The sequence below is a fragment of the Nicotiana sylvestris genome, chromosome 6 (assembly GCF_000393655.2).
Source record: "Nicotiana sylvestris chromosome 6, ASM39365v2, whole genome shotgun sequence".
NCBI lineage: Eukaryota > Viridiplantae > Streptophyta > Magnoliopsida > Solanales > Solanaceae > Nicotiana > Nicotiana sylvestris.
In genome coordinates this window covers 94654819-94667293 of record NC_091062.1, presented here as the reverse complement: position 1 = coordinate 94667293, position 12475 = coordinate 94654819, and positions in this window count along the sequence as shown.

Genomic DNA, 12475 nt, shown 5'->3' with positions numbered 1-12475 from the left:
AATTTTGGTGAAACGTGCTTCGTTCTATCTCCTTTTATAAAATCTTTCTTTAATTGGGATATGCATGCAGCATTGTCTTCGTAGAAAATTGTGGATCTTTTATCACATTCCAAACCATATTTTTCTCGAATGAAATGAATCACTGATCACAACTGTACGCATTACTTACTTGCTTCATGAATAGCTATTATCTCAGCATGATTTGAAGAAGTAGCAACAATAGATTACTTTGTAGAGTGCCATGATATGACAATTCCACCACATGTAAACACGGACCTAGTTTGAGATCGAGCTTTATTGGGATCAGATTAATAACCTACATCTGCATAACTAACAAGATCGGCGTTACCTTTATTAGCATAAAACAAACTCATATCAAGAGTTCCCTTTAAATATTACAATATATTCTTAATCCCATTCCAATGTCTCCGTGTAGGAGAAGATCTATATCTTGCTAGTAATTTAACAGAAAATGCTATGTCAGGCTATCACGACCCCAAATCGGACTCGGTCGTGATGGCGCCTCTCGTGAAGACAAGGCCAGCCGACACAATTCCCAAATTCATTTTTAACAATTTAATAAGTCAATTTAAGTCATTTATAAGAATAAATCCCCAACAAATATAAATTTAGCAAAATAGAACAAGTACGGAAATAGATACAGCCCGACATCGGGGTGTCACAAGTCCCGAGTGTTGATACCCATTTTTTCCCTATATATTTTTTAATATGCAAAATACTTTCAAATTAGCATATATATGCATATATAAGTATGTCCAAATGTTTTATTATTTTTTCTTAATTTTTTAAATATTTTTAAACCAATTTATTTCCTTATTTTTATTCATAAAAAACCAATAATAATTCCCAAAAATTATCATTTTGGTGATTCATTTATTGGATTCTCATATTTATGCTAAAATATAGCTAAGGTAATTTTTTCATATTTTTACAAATTTATTTAGTATTTTTAAAGCTAAATTGCATACAGTTGCAGTATTAGCCTCTTTTAGGATTTAATTGTGTTTATAATCATAAAATTAAGTCCAGTATTTTTTAAATTGATAATTATATTTTATAAATCATTTTAGTAATTTCAATTTATTTCCAGAATTTAATTTACTATTTGTTATAAAATAAATGGGGAAAATGGCTATTTAAAATCTAGCCAGATTTTATTTCAATTTCAGCCTAATTTGAACCCAATTTACCCCGACCCAATTTCAAATTAAACCGACCTAGACCTGGATCCCCACCTAACCCTTTAAATCCCAGTTGTTGATCGTTTAGATCAACGACCACCGGCTGCCCTTACCATTTTGAACCCAAACCAACCCCTTAACCTAATTCACTTCCCACCTACCGACGCCCTTGAAACCCCCTCCTCTCTCAACTCTCTGTGAAACTCTCATGAACCCTAGCTGCCGCCCTCTCACCCTACCCTAATACCTACCTAATCCATGGCCTTTAGTGGTCATTTGAGGTATATACCAACCTTCCATGGCTTCTATGTATTTGTTCTTATGGTTTCAAGGCCAAACCTTGAAGGAGTCTGGTCCAGTCCTTGTTCGATTTCAGTTCATGGGTCTTCTCTGGTCATCCTTAACCTTTCTCCGGCCAGTCATGGCCGCTCGAGTCAGATCCTTGACTCTCCTAGTTAGATCGGTAGATTTCAGGACCTTTCTCACCTTTTTTGGGTTTTCTGAAACCCTAATCTCTAAGATCTTTTCGATTTCTTTCAGATCTACCTTAGATCTGTGCTTACCTTGAACTTTTAAGCATTTTCTCTAAGTTTCTTTAACTTTGCTCTCAAAACGACTCTTTATCTTTTCCAATTAGGGTTCTTCTTTTAAGTTATTTCAAAATCTATTCTCTGATTTTAACGTGTTTCTGATCTTGCTATGTTTTGCTCATGTTGTTCTTCTATCTGAGTTAGCATGTTTAAAAAACCCTAATTTCTTTTGGCTGTTTGTTAGATGAGTGCTTGTTTGGTTAAGTTTTTGTTCGATTTATTTGTTTATCATCTTTTAAGCTCGACTATTGTTGAAAAAAAACCTATGTCTTGGGTCTGAAACTGTTCGTTTGAATACCTGACTCAATTTGAAGTTCCTTGTTTTAGAATCTCTTTTTCTTGATATGATTCCTCTGATTCTGGGTTTTATTATCTTTAAAACTCGACTATGCTTGAAACCCTAACTTTTCAAAAGGTTTTCTCGTCTGCTACTATGAGACCTTTGCATGTTTCTGATACTTTGTTTTCTCCATTGTTGACTCAATGTGACTTGACCTACTTGATTACTACACTTCGAATGTTTGCTTTACTACTAAACCTTATGCTTATTTCTGTATGCTGTTTCTTTTGCCAATGGGTTTGGCCTCACATATCTGGTGTCTCTACTCACTCTGTTTAAATACTAAAGTGTAGAAGCATGTTACTTCCTTGATTGATCTCGATCTTGTGACTAATTTCAGAACTTTTCTTTTATGAACTCTAATTTCACTCGCCTATTTAAAGTTAATTGATTTTTTTCCATTATTATGATATTTTGCCTTACTGAATCCTTTCCCAAAATAAGCATATTTCTGTACTTAGACTTGATTGCTTACTTAATGCTTTTACTACCCCTTTTATGGCAATAATCAGTCTGCCTACAAACTGATTCGTCTTTCCTTATTTTTTAATCTGCTACCCCCGTTAAACAAGTGATCTCTTGATTAAAGGGGAATCACTTGGTTAATTGATTCTGACTGTTGTTGTTTCCATATTTGTATTAAAACTTTACTTATTACTTTATTTCTCACATGTTTTCAAAACTATAAATACCATGCACCCCTCTTCTTTCAAAAACACGAACACTGAAGTTCAGAACACACACTTCACTCAAAACTCTCTTTTCTCCGTTACTACTTGTGTTGCTACCTTACCTAGCCGACTGAAAGCCAAGGCTAGGCTGTGGGAAATTTGCTTACTTTCTTTCTGCATTTGTTTCTTTACTGGTATGTTCTAATTAATCTTCAGCATCAACAACAACATGTTTCTTTACTATTTCTTGCACTCTTGCCTGTTTCCTGCATGTGTTTAATTAAGTTCCATTATTAAGCATGTTGTAATCTGCCCCTTCCCTTCTGAATTAATGTTTTTCCTTTTGTATGAATTCTGTCAGTCACTTATTATGACTTATGAATCCCAAACCCTCATATCCCCTATGTGTTTGTATTCTTTGGTTGGTTTGAGGGCATGTCAACATTAGACATTGTTGTGCATGACCCAAACCTGACCCTCCCTAGGGTCATATCCTTCATATCCCCTCTATGTGTTGTATTCTCTAGCTGGTTTATGGGCATGCCCGCATCATCTATTGTTGTGCATGTCCAAAACCTGACCCCCTCCTAGGGTCATATGCTCCTTGTAATGAACTCCCAAACCCCTGACCCCTTTGTATCAAAATGTTGATTCTATAGTGTTAACTTTATTACTACTGTTTTCAAATTACCCTTACCCCCTTACTATTCTCAACCCAGTTTTAAACAACTCTCTGCTCCTACGCTTCCATTATACTCTTAGACTTAGGTTCTGCCCCTCTTGTGTGAGCCTTGCCTTGGGACCCATTAGCTCCCTCTGAACTGGGACACATAAGGGTTGGCCCTTCCACACTGCACTCATTCTTGTTTGGTTATGCAAACTTGGGTGTAAGCACTGCCCGGGGTCCCTTGAGACCCTTAGGGAACTGTGACACACCCAGGTCTGAGAAAGGATTTGAAACAAATGGCATTTGAGGTGGTTTATTTCATAACTCAAAGAGGAAGTCAAGAATCAGGCTTCCTCCGGTTGTAACTTTTTTCTTTTTACACTTTTCTGATGTAATTCGTTACTCAGTTTGTAATAATTTGTAATAATGTTGGGGTTTGGCTAGTAAAAAGGGCTGGGTAATTGTACATGCTTAAGGGTAGATATCATGCCTATAGGACCTAAAATTCTACATATTTAACTATGCGATTTAGATATCATGCCTATAAGATCTGTTTTCACTAAAACTCTGCATGTTCTACAGCTAGAGAATATGCCTATCGGACCTAAAGTCTGCATGTTTAACTCTGCATTTAGAAAACCTGTCTTGAGGACTTGTCTTAGATTCTGCATTACCACACTTAAACACCATGTTCTTAGGATCTAACTGGTTATCATCTAGCACCATGTCCAGTAATTTAAAATCAGTACCCTTTTTATAGAAATTGTGCCTATAGGAATTGCAAGTAAATTCTGCCTGCTTCATTACACGTTCAACTAGATATCATGTCTATAGGAATTAAATCAGCAATAATAGATATTATGCCTTCAGGATCTGAAACCAGTCTAGTTTAAAATCAGCCTAATTCATACTATTCTCAACTAGTTTTTAAACAACTCTCTCACCTTCTGTTAATATGGTTTAGAAAGCATGCCGTAGGATCTCAAATTGTTTGTTTTAAAATGGTTACTGCTTTGCCACATTCTGAATCAGTAATAGATATCATGTTTATAGGATCTCACCCAAACACTTAGCAAGCCTTAGGTGATAACAACGATAAAACTGAATCCGCCTTTGTTAATTGGTAATTACTACAACCAGTAGGCAGACCTGATTCGGACTTCTTATCTGAGCTATGTAATAAACTGGTCTGCTTCAACAATTAAAACTCCCCTCGCCTTTAGTATTTTTAAATTCAGACCCTAAATGTATGTTTAAGTCATGCTATATATGTGTTTTGCTTGAGGAGGTATACATGAGCCTTTTATTTTTTTACATGTTTCCCCTAATGTGCAGTACTATGTGTTTTTGTATGTCTCGCCTTAGATTTTCACCTTTTGAAACCTAAAGTCAGCCTAATATCCCTCCTCTTTAGAAATAGTAGTCCTAAATTCCCTCGGGACTAATAGGAAGGGACGGGTAACAACATGCAATAGAGGTCGAGACCAATCCGCGCTTTAATACCTTCACGGGGTAGGAAGGGTAGATATGGATATGATGACCGTTGCGCTAATACCACGTGTATCCCCTCTTCTAAGGAGTGTCATACCGGGTATCGCATTGATGTGATCCATATTATAAATAAACCTAGGACCCCTTTTTTTTCCTCTTTTATATTTTCAAGTATTTGTAGAACTGTAACTCTTTCTTTTCGAAATCTGTCTTCTAATTCTTTTCAAACTCTTATGTTTAAATCCCCTACTATTTGAGCCTATACCTGTTTGTTTGCTAAATTGCACAAATTAACAAAAATTGTCTGGCCGGGAACCACACTAGTGGATCCTGAGGGGTGCCTAACACCTTCCCCTTAGGATAATTTCAAGCCCTTACCCAATCTCTGGTTATTAAACAAACTTAGAAGTGAACCCTATAGGTGTCCTAATGCATCTTAAATCATTAGGTGACGGCTCTTCAAATGCAAAACCCAGTTCCCAAAAGGAATGAGTTGTCCTATACACAAAAAATGTCATAAACCCGATCTCCCGATGCAAAGAGGGAAAAAAGGGGCGCGACAGCATGGCAACTCTGCTGGGGATATTTAGGGTTATACCATTTCAGACTGTTATTGTGAATTTGTACCCTCCCTCATGTGCAATTACTTGTTTAAATTCCTTTAAGCATTTAATTTCTTTCAAAAGCAAAACTGACTTATCTTCTTAATTTATTTCCTTTATTGCTGCTTTAAATTATGAAACTGTTGTATTTGTTACTTTCTTAACATGCAAATACGTGCCAATATACTTTAATTATTGCATAATCATGCTCAACATCATACTCCACTCGTGCCAAACAAATACCATAGCAACGCTTATAATGAGTGGTTGCGCTCTTCCTATATTATCACCCCCTAAATTCCGAAAGGCATATTTGTGGTAAAACCAGTCGATCAGCGGTGCAGTCGACAGTTCCGTGCATTTTCCCTTGAGTTGTCCGCTCAAGGTACCAGTCTAAAACCCCATAGAAACTTTACTCTATTCAAATTGTGCATGCATCATGGTCAAACATAGCCGGGTCAGTTATGTTGTCCACATAATGATCCTTTATGATAGCCTTGTCCAAAGTCCACCGGGTTTCCCTAAACCCAAACGGAAATCACCACGTTCTGTGCATTTATTTGGAGAACTAAATACTTCATGCTAATTGTTGGTATTAAATAGTCGAGTCTAGTGGGGGTAAGGGCCTAACCTTATTTGTCTTGCAGAAATATGAGGCACGAAGTCCCTAGATTCGGCATGGTCACCAACATCCATCCAAGACTGCTAAGCTGGTGGAAAGATCTTCATTCTAGCGATCAAACTCTTGTCCAAAAATATTTGGGAAATCTTCCTTCCCTCCTGGAAATCCAACCCAATAACAAGATCATAGAAGCTGCCACACTGTTTTGGGATTATGAAAGGGCTGTGTTCCGCTTTGAGGACATTGAAATGACACCCTTGCTAGAGGAGATAGGAGGATTAGCCGATCTAGTATGTGAAACTCCGGGTTTACTGACGCTTGAGAACCGCAAGGGCAGGGGCTTTCTCAAAATGATGGGTTTAAAGAAGAATCTGGAATTGACATGTCTGAAGGAGTCCTACATCCCTTTTGACTATTTGTATGAAAGGTACGTTCACAGTAAATCCTACCATACCTATATTGATAAGTTTGCCATCACATCATTGGGGCACATCTACCGAAGGGTCTTCGTATTCATGTTTTATTTCCTGGGGCTGATCGTGTTTCCGATGAAGAAAGCAAGAATCCACACTAGGCTGGCTATGGTAACTAAGACCTTAATGGAAGGGATCGGTGGGCAGCCATTCAGCATCGTGCTCATGATCGTTGCCGACATATATCAAGCCTTGGAGGTGTGTCAACGAGGATCAAAACACTTCGAAGACTGCAATTTTTTACTTCAACTCTGGCTCATGGAACATCTCCAAAGGGGCGAATACTGATAAGAGATTCAACGAAGGGACTGGGATGATCATATCACTTTCCATCATCCGAAGCGAATGAATTACGTCCCCGATATGTTCGCTCAACCGGAGGATGCCAAGGGATGGTTGAAGCTATTTGATAATCTGACCGAAGAACAGGTTCAATGGATGTTCGAGTGGTTTCCAACCGAGGAGTTCATCGCCCGATCCAGAGACGCACCTTTCTTGATATTGATTGGTCTGAGAGGAACCTATCCTTACATCCCTCTCCGAGTTATGAGAAAAGCTGGTAGGAAGCAGGTTATACCCAGGGTCGACAAGATGAGTCATTTCCAGGCTGATTTCCAAAATGATGATAGTCCTTACAAGTGCCAAGCTCAGCATATGTATGTAACGACTCGACCAGTCGTTTTGAATAAGTACAACCTCGTTTCACCATATACTACTAAATTCATGCTTCACGGTTCTTATGTAACTTGTCGGGAAAATTGGTTCGGGTTCTGAAAGGTTTTGAAAGGAATTGAAACACTTAGTCTCCAAGAAGAGAGCTTAGGTTGAATCATATTGACCGGAAGGTGAAATATGAGTAAACGAATCCAGAATGGATTTTTGACGATTTCAATAGCTCTGTATGGTAATTTTGGATTTGGGAGCGTGCCTGGAAAATTATTTGGAAGGTTGTAGTTTAATTAGGCTTGAAATGGCGAAAACGAGAAGTTGCAGTTGGGAAGTTTGACCGAGGGGTTGACTTTTTGATATCGAGATCAAAATCTGACCTAAGAAGTTAGAATAGATCCATTATGTCATTTATGACTTGTGTGCAAAATTAGGGGTCAATCAGACTTGATTTGATAGATTTCGGCATTGTTTGTGGAATTTGAAAGTTCCTAAGTCCTTAGGCTTGAACCCAAGGTGGATTTGGTGTTTTGGTATTGTTTTGAGTAATTCGAAGGCTCGACTAAATTTTTATGATGTTATGGGATGTGTTGGTACATTTGGTTGAGGTCCGGGGGGGCCTCAGATGAGTTTCGGAGTGAATTTTGAGCGAGTCCGGACATTTCGGAACTCTGAGATGATTCTGGCACTTTTGGGAGTGCGGACCGCACCAAAATTTTGCATACCACAGAGAGGAGTGCGGACTGCACACCATTTTGTGTGGACCTCAGTGCGGACTGCACAAAATGGTGTGCGGCCGCACACCAAAAAATGGTCCGTAGGATCGCTGGTCCGACTTCGGAAGCTCATATCTTTTGATCTACAAGGAATTTGCAGATGATTCAAACATGAAAGTTGTAGAACTTTGAATCTTGTTTTCAGAAACATATTATAATAGATATTTGGATATTTTTAGATAAAGTTATGGCCAAAATACCAAAGACTGTCACTGCAGTCAAATCCACTGCGGACAGCATTCGATTTTGTGCGGTCAGCGGTCGATTTTGTGCGGTCAACATTGGTGGAATCCGGGAGGTGAACTGTAAATACGAGGTTTAGGGTTTTATTTCATATTTTGACCTAGAGAGCTTGGATTTTGGCGATTTTTCGAAGGTTTTTCAAGAAATTCATCGGGGTAAGTGATTCTAACTCGGATTTGGCTAGAATACATGAATCTATCATTGAATTCATCATTTGATTCGTGATTTGGGATAAAAATTTGCAGAAAAATTATAGAAAATTCTAAAATGAATTTTTGAGATCCGAAGAACAATTCGATGTCGAAATTTGATAAAATTGGTATGGTTGAACTCGTATTGGAATGGGTGTTCGGATTTCATGAAAATCAAGTCGGGTTCCGAGAGGCGGGTCCCGCGTTGACTTTTAGTTGTCTTTTTAATGTGAATTTTTAAGTCGATGTTTTATTATCCGGAATTATTTCCGATGTTATTTTAATAAAGTTATACAATTAATTTGAATAGATTTGAGCCTCTCGGAGGTCAATTCAAGCACGAAGGCTATTTTGGAATATCGGCCAAACTTCAAAAAGGTAAATATCTTGCCTAACCTTGTGGGGGGGACTTCCCCTTAGGATTTGAGTCTTCTATGCTAATTGTAGTCCATGCATGCGAGGTGACGAGTATGTGCTCGGACTTATTTGTGGGAATTTGCCTTTAGGTTTCTTAGGCCCTTATGTTCATTATGTGGGAAGTATTACTTTATGATTAAGTTTTCCTAATTGCTTAATTTACCTCTATATGATCCATACGATGTTGTTAGCTTTCCCCTAACTCTTACTTGTTACTTGGCCTTATTTGCTTAATTGAAGCAATTGTTCTTCTTATCGTTTTATTATCTCTAAATTGTGAATTCCTCCATGACCCCGTGTATATATGCTAGGTGTCCAAATTGTTATGGTTGTCGGTGTAGTTATCACGTGCCTGTTATGTCTTATTGTTTTGTTAAGATTATTGCGCTTCTTGGTTTTCCTGTGATTCTCTTGTTGTCGTGCATTCATACTCTTGGTGGTGGAATTCCTTGTGATTGGGTTGTTGGATTATTTTTGAGTATTCTTCGTGTTGTTGCTGTGTGTTTACTTTGGGAGTACGGGACGATACCTCGGGAGATCCCCCTACACTTATATTGAAGATACCAAGAGATCCCCAACATTTATATTGAGGATACCAAAAGATCCTCGGGATACCAAGAGATCCCCATCACATATATTGAGGATACCAAGAGATCCTCGGGATACCAAGAGATCCCCAGCATATATATTGAGGATACCAAGAGATCCCTGGCATTTATATTGAGGATACCAAGAGATCCTCAGGATACCAAGAGATCCCTAGCATTTATATTGAGGATACTAAGAGATCCTCGGGATACCAAGAGATCCTTGACATTTATATTGAGGATACCAAGAGATTCTCGGGATACCAAGAGATCCCTAGAATTTATATTGAGGATACCAAGAGATCCTCGGGATACCAAGAGATCCCTGACATTTATATTGAGGATACCAAGAGATCCTCGGGATACCAAGAGATCCCTAGCATTTATATTGAGGATACCAAAAGATCCTCGGGATACCAAGAGATCCCCAGCATTTATATTGAGGATACCAAGAGATCCTGGGATACCAAGAGATCCCTAGCTCATATACGGAGGATACTGAGAGATCCCCGAGTATTTACATTTGGGACTACAGGACGGTATCCTGGGAGATCCCCGGTTGTTGTCTCTGCGTTGAGCTGTACTCCTTCTGTGATCATTTTATCTCCGTTGTAATTGTTATTATCAATTCAAATGTTTTAACGGTTTAGATTCCTTTACTGTTGTGATCCTTTGTGTTGGAATCCATAGTGTTTACAATACCTCACCTTATTTTTATATATATTTCAACAATTTTTACATTTTAACTCAATTGATTTCTCAATTAATTTTTTCTTAAACCGTTTGAGGTTGTATTTTGCTCGAAAAGGAATTTTTACTAGGTTAATTTATTAAATCCCTTGTTAAAGGTGAAAACCATCTGATGTTGTATTTCAATTGAAAATGGTACCTTATGTTATGTTATGTAAACGAGACCCTTGAACATCTTAACTGCATTGATTATGGACCCTATGTACTGAGTAACATGAGAACGTTTTTGTGTAAAGAGAGATAGAAATATGTGGGCACAAGGTGCCGGGTGTGCTAAAAGTTTGGTGATTGAGGTTATGATATGAGACATCGAGTTTGAGACGGCTGGGAATTGTGCATCAGAAACGATATGATTTACTCAACTGACATCGCCTTCCTTGTTTGAGTACATTTTACTTGTCTGTGTCTCAGCTATGTTGGTGTTAAATTATTTGGTTATCTTCATTTTCATCCGTGTTTATTTTTATTGTTTCTACGGATTGTAGTTTGTTCTTTCCCTGCTGTTGATATTACTGTGTCATTTCTAGGTTGATAGTTTATTATCAAATCCTGTTCAATTTATTTGACCAGTAGGTGTCTTGAATGTTCCTCGTCACTAACCCACCGAAGTTAGTCTTGATACTTACTGGGCACCGTCGTGGTTTGCTCATACTACACTTCTGTACATTTTTGTGTATAGATCCAGGTATTTGATCGGTAGTAGATGTGCGGGTCGTTGTGGTGGAGACTCAAGGTAAACCTGCTATAGCGTTCGTGGGCCTCGGAGTCACCTTTATTTGTACTTATTTCCATTTGTTCCTTTTTGTTTCGGAGCAGTGATGTATTTATTTTGTATAACTACTCTTAGAAAGGTTTGTAACTTGTACAACCGATTTTGGGAATTGTAAATTGTTAAGAGTTATTGAATTTAAAGTTGGCAAATATCAATGTTATTTCAGTTAATGTTAGGCTTACCTAGTTTAGAGATTATGTGCCATCACGACTCCTTCGGAGGGATTTTTGGGTCGTGACAATGTGGCACTGCAAGATCATAATGGGGAGAGATACCATCAAGTCAAATAGGTATCATGCTGGTTGCGCTCCTTTCTACTCAGGTTGGTTGGAAGACAATCATGATGGTCTAGGCCAGCCAGAGTTTGCTCGAGGTCACAGGATCATAGATGAAAGGGTCGAGGCACAGGTTAAATACAACCAACTGCGCAAAAGAATTCGTGAGTGCGAAAGTGAACATCGCAAAATACAAGAGTCCAACCATAAGCTAATTGAGGAATGGAAGGACATGGCTATCTGTGCCAACAAGCGACTGGGATACTTGGAGCGAGGCATAGTGTAGTTAGAGAGAAAGTTTCTCAATAGGGTCGAAGACTGCCAAAATGCTGAAGGAATAGAGGACGGACATCTATCCAGAGCCTACCTATTGCTGGGACTTCGCGAGTTGGGAAAGCTGTTTGACGGAGCCAAAGATGCCGAATCTGGGGAAGGTCCTGCAAGGACCATGTAGATAGGAGTTTATCTTTTCCGCTTTATAAAATGTAATAAGGCCAATGACCATTAGTGACTTTTATTTCCTATTTGTTAGTGTCAATTTGGGATTCGTCTTATTTTCTATCAATAAAATGTGGCATTTAGCATTCTAAGTTCTCCTTAATTTGTCGCTAGTCCTACCTCGGGCACAAAGAGGTTCCAAATTAAGACACATTTTACATTCCGCACTATGTGTTAAAATATTGCAACGCTTTTTATAATCCTCACTAACTTGGTTACCTTTTTATTTTTACTTTTTGTTTTATTATTCCCCTCCCCAAAGGTTAGTTCGTGTATTCTGGCAACATCATCCTATTCCACGAGATCCAGGGGCCCTCCACCCACTCCTCCTCTTAGTCTTGTCAAAAACAAGAACAAAGGGAAGATGGAAGATTTGAACAACGTTAGAAAGGAGAATTCAACTAAACGGGTAGAGGCCACTCATGGTCATGGTACTCAGGTTCCTAAGGAAAATGCATCCCAACTTGAACAAAAACTGCTGAAATTCCAAGAAGAGCTTGATCAGGTTCGGAACTTGGCAAATCTATCATTTTCTCTTACCACTCCAGATATCAATTTCCCAAACACTCAGAACCCCACACCATTACAGAATATCCCAAAGCCGCAGAACCATCCCACTCCTCACCATCACTGCAACACTTT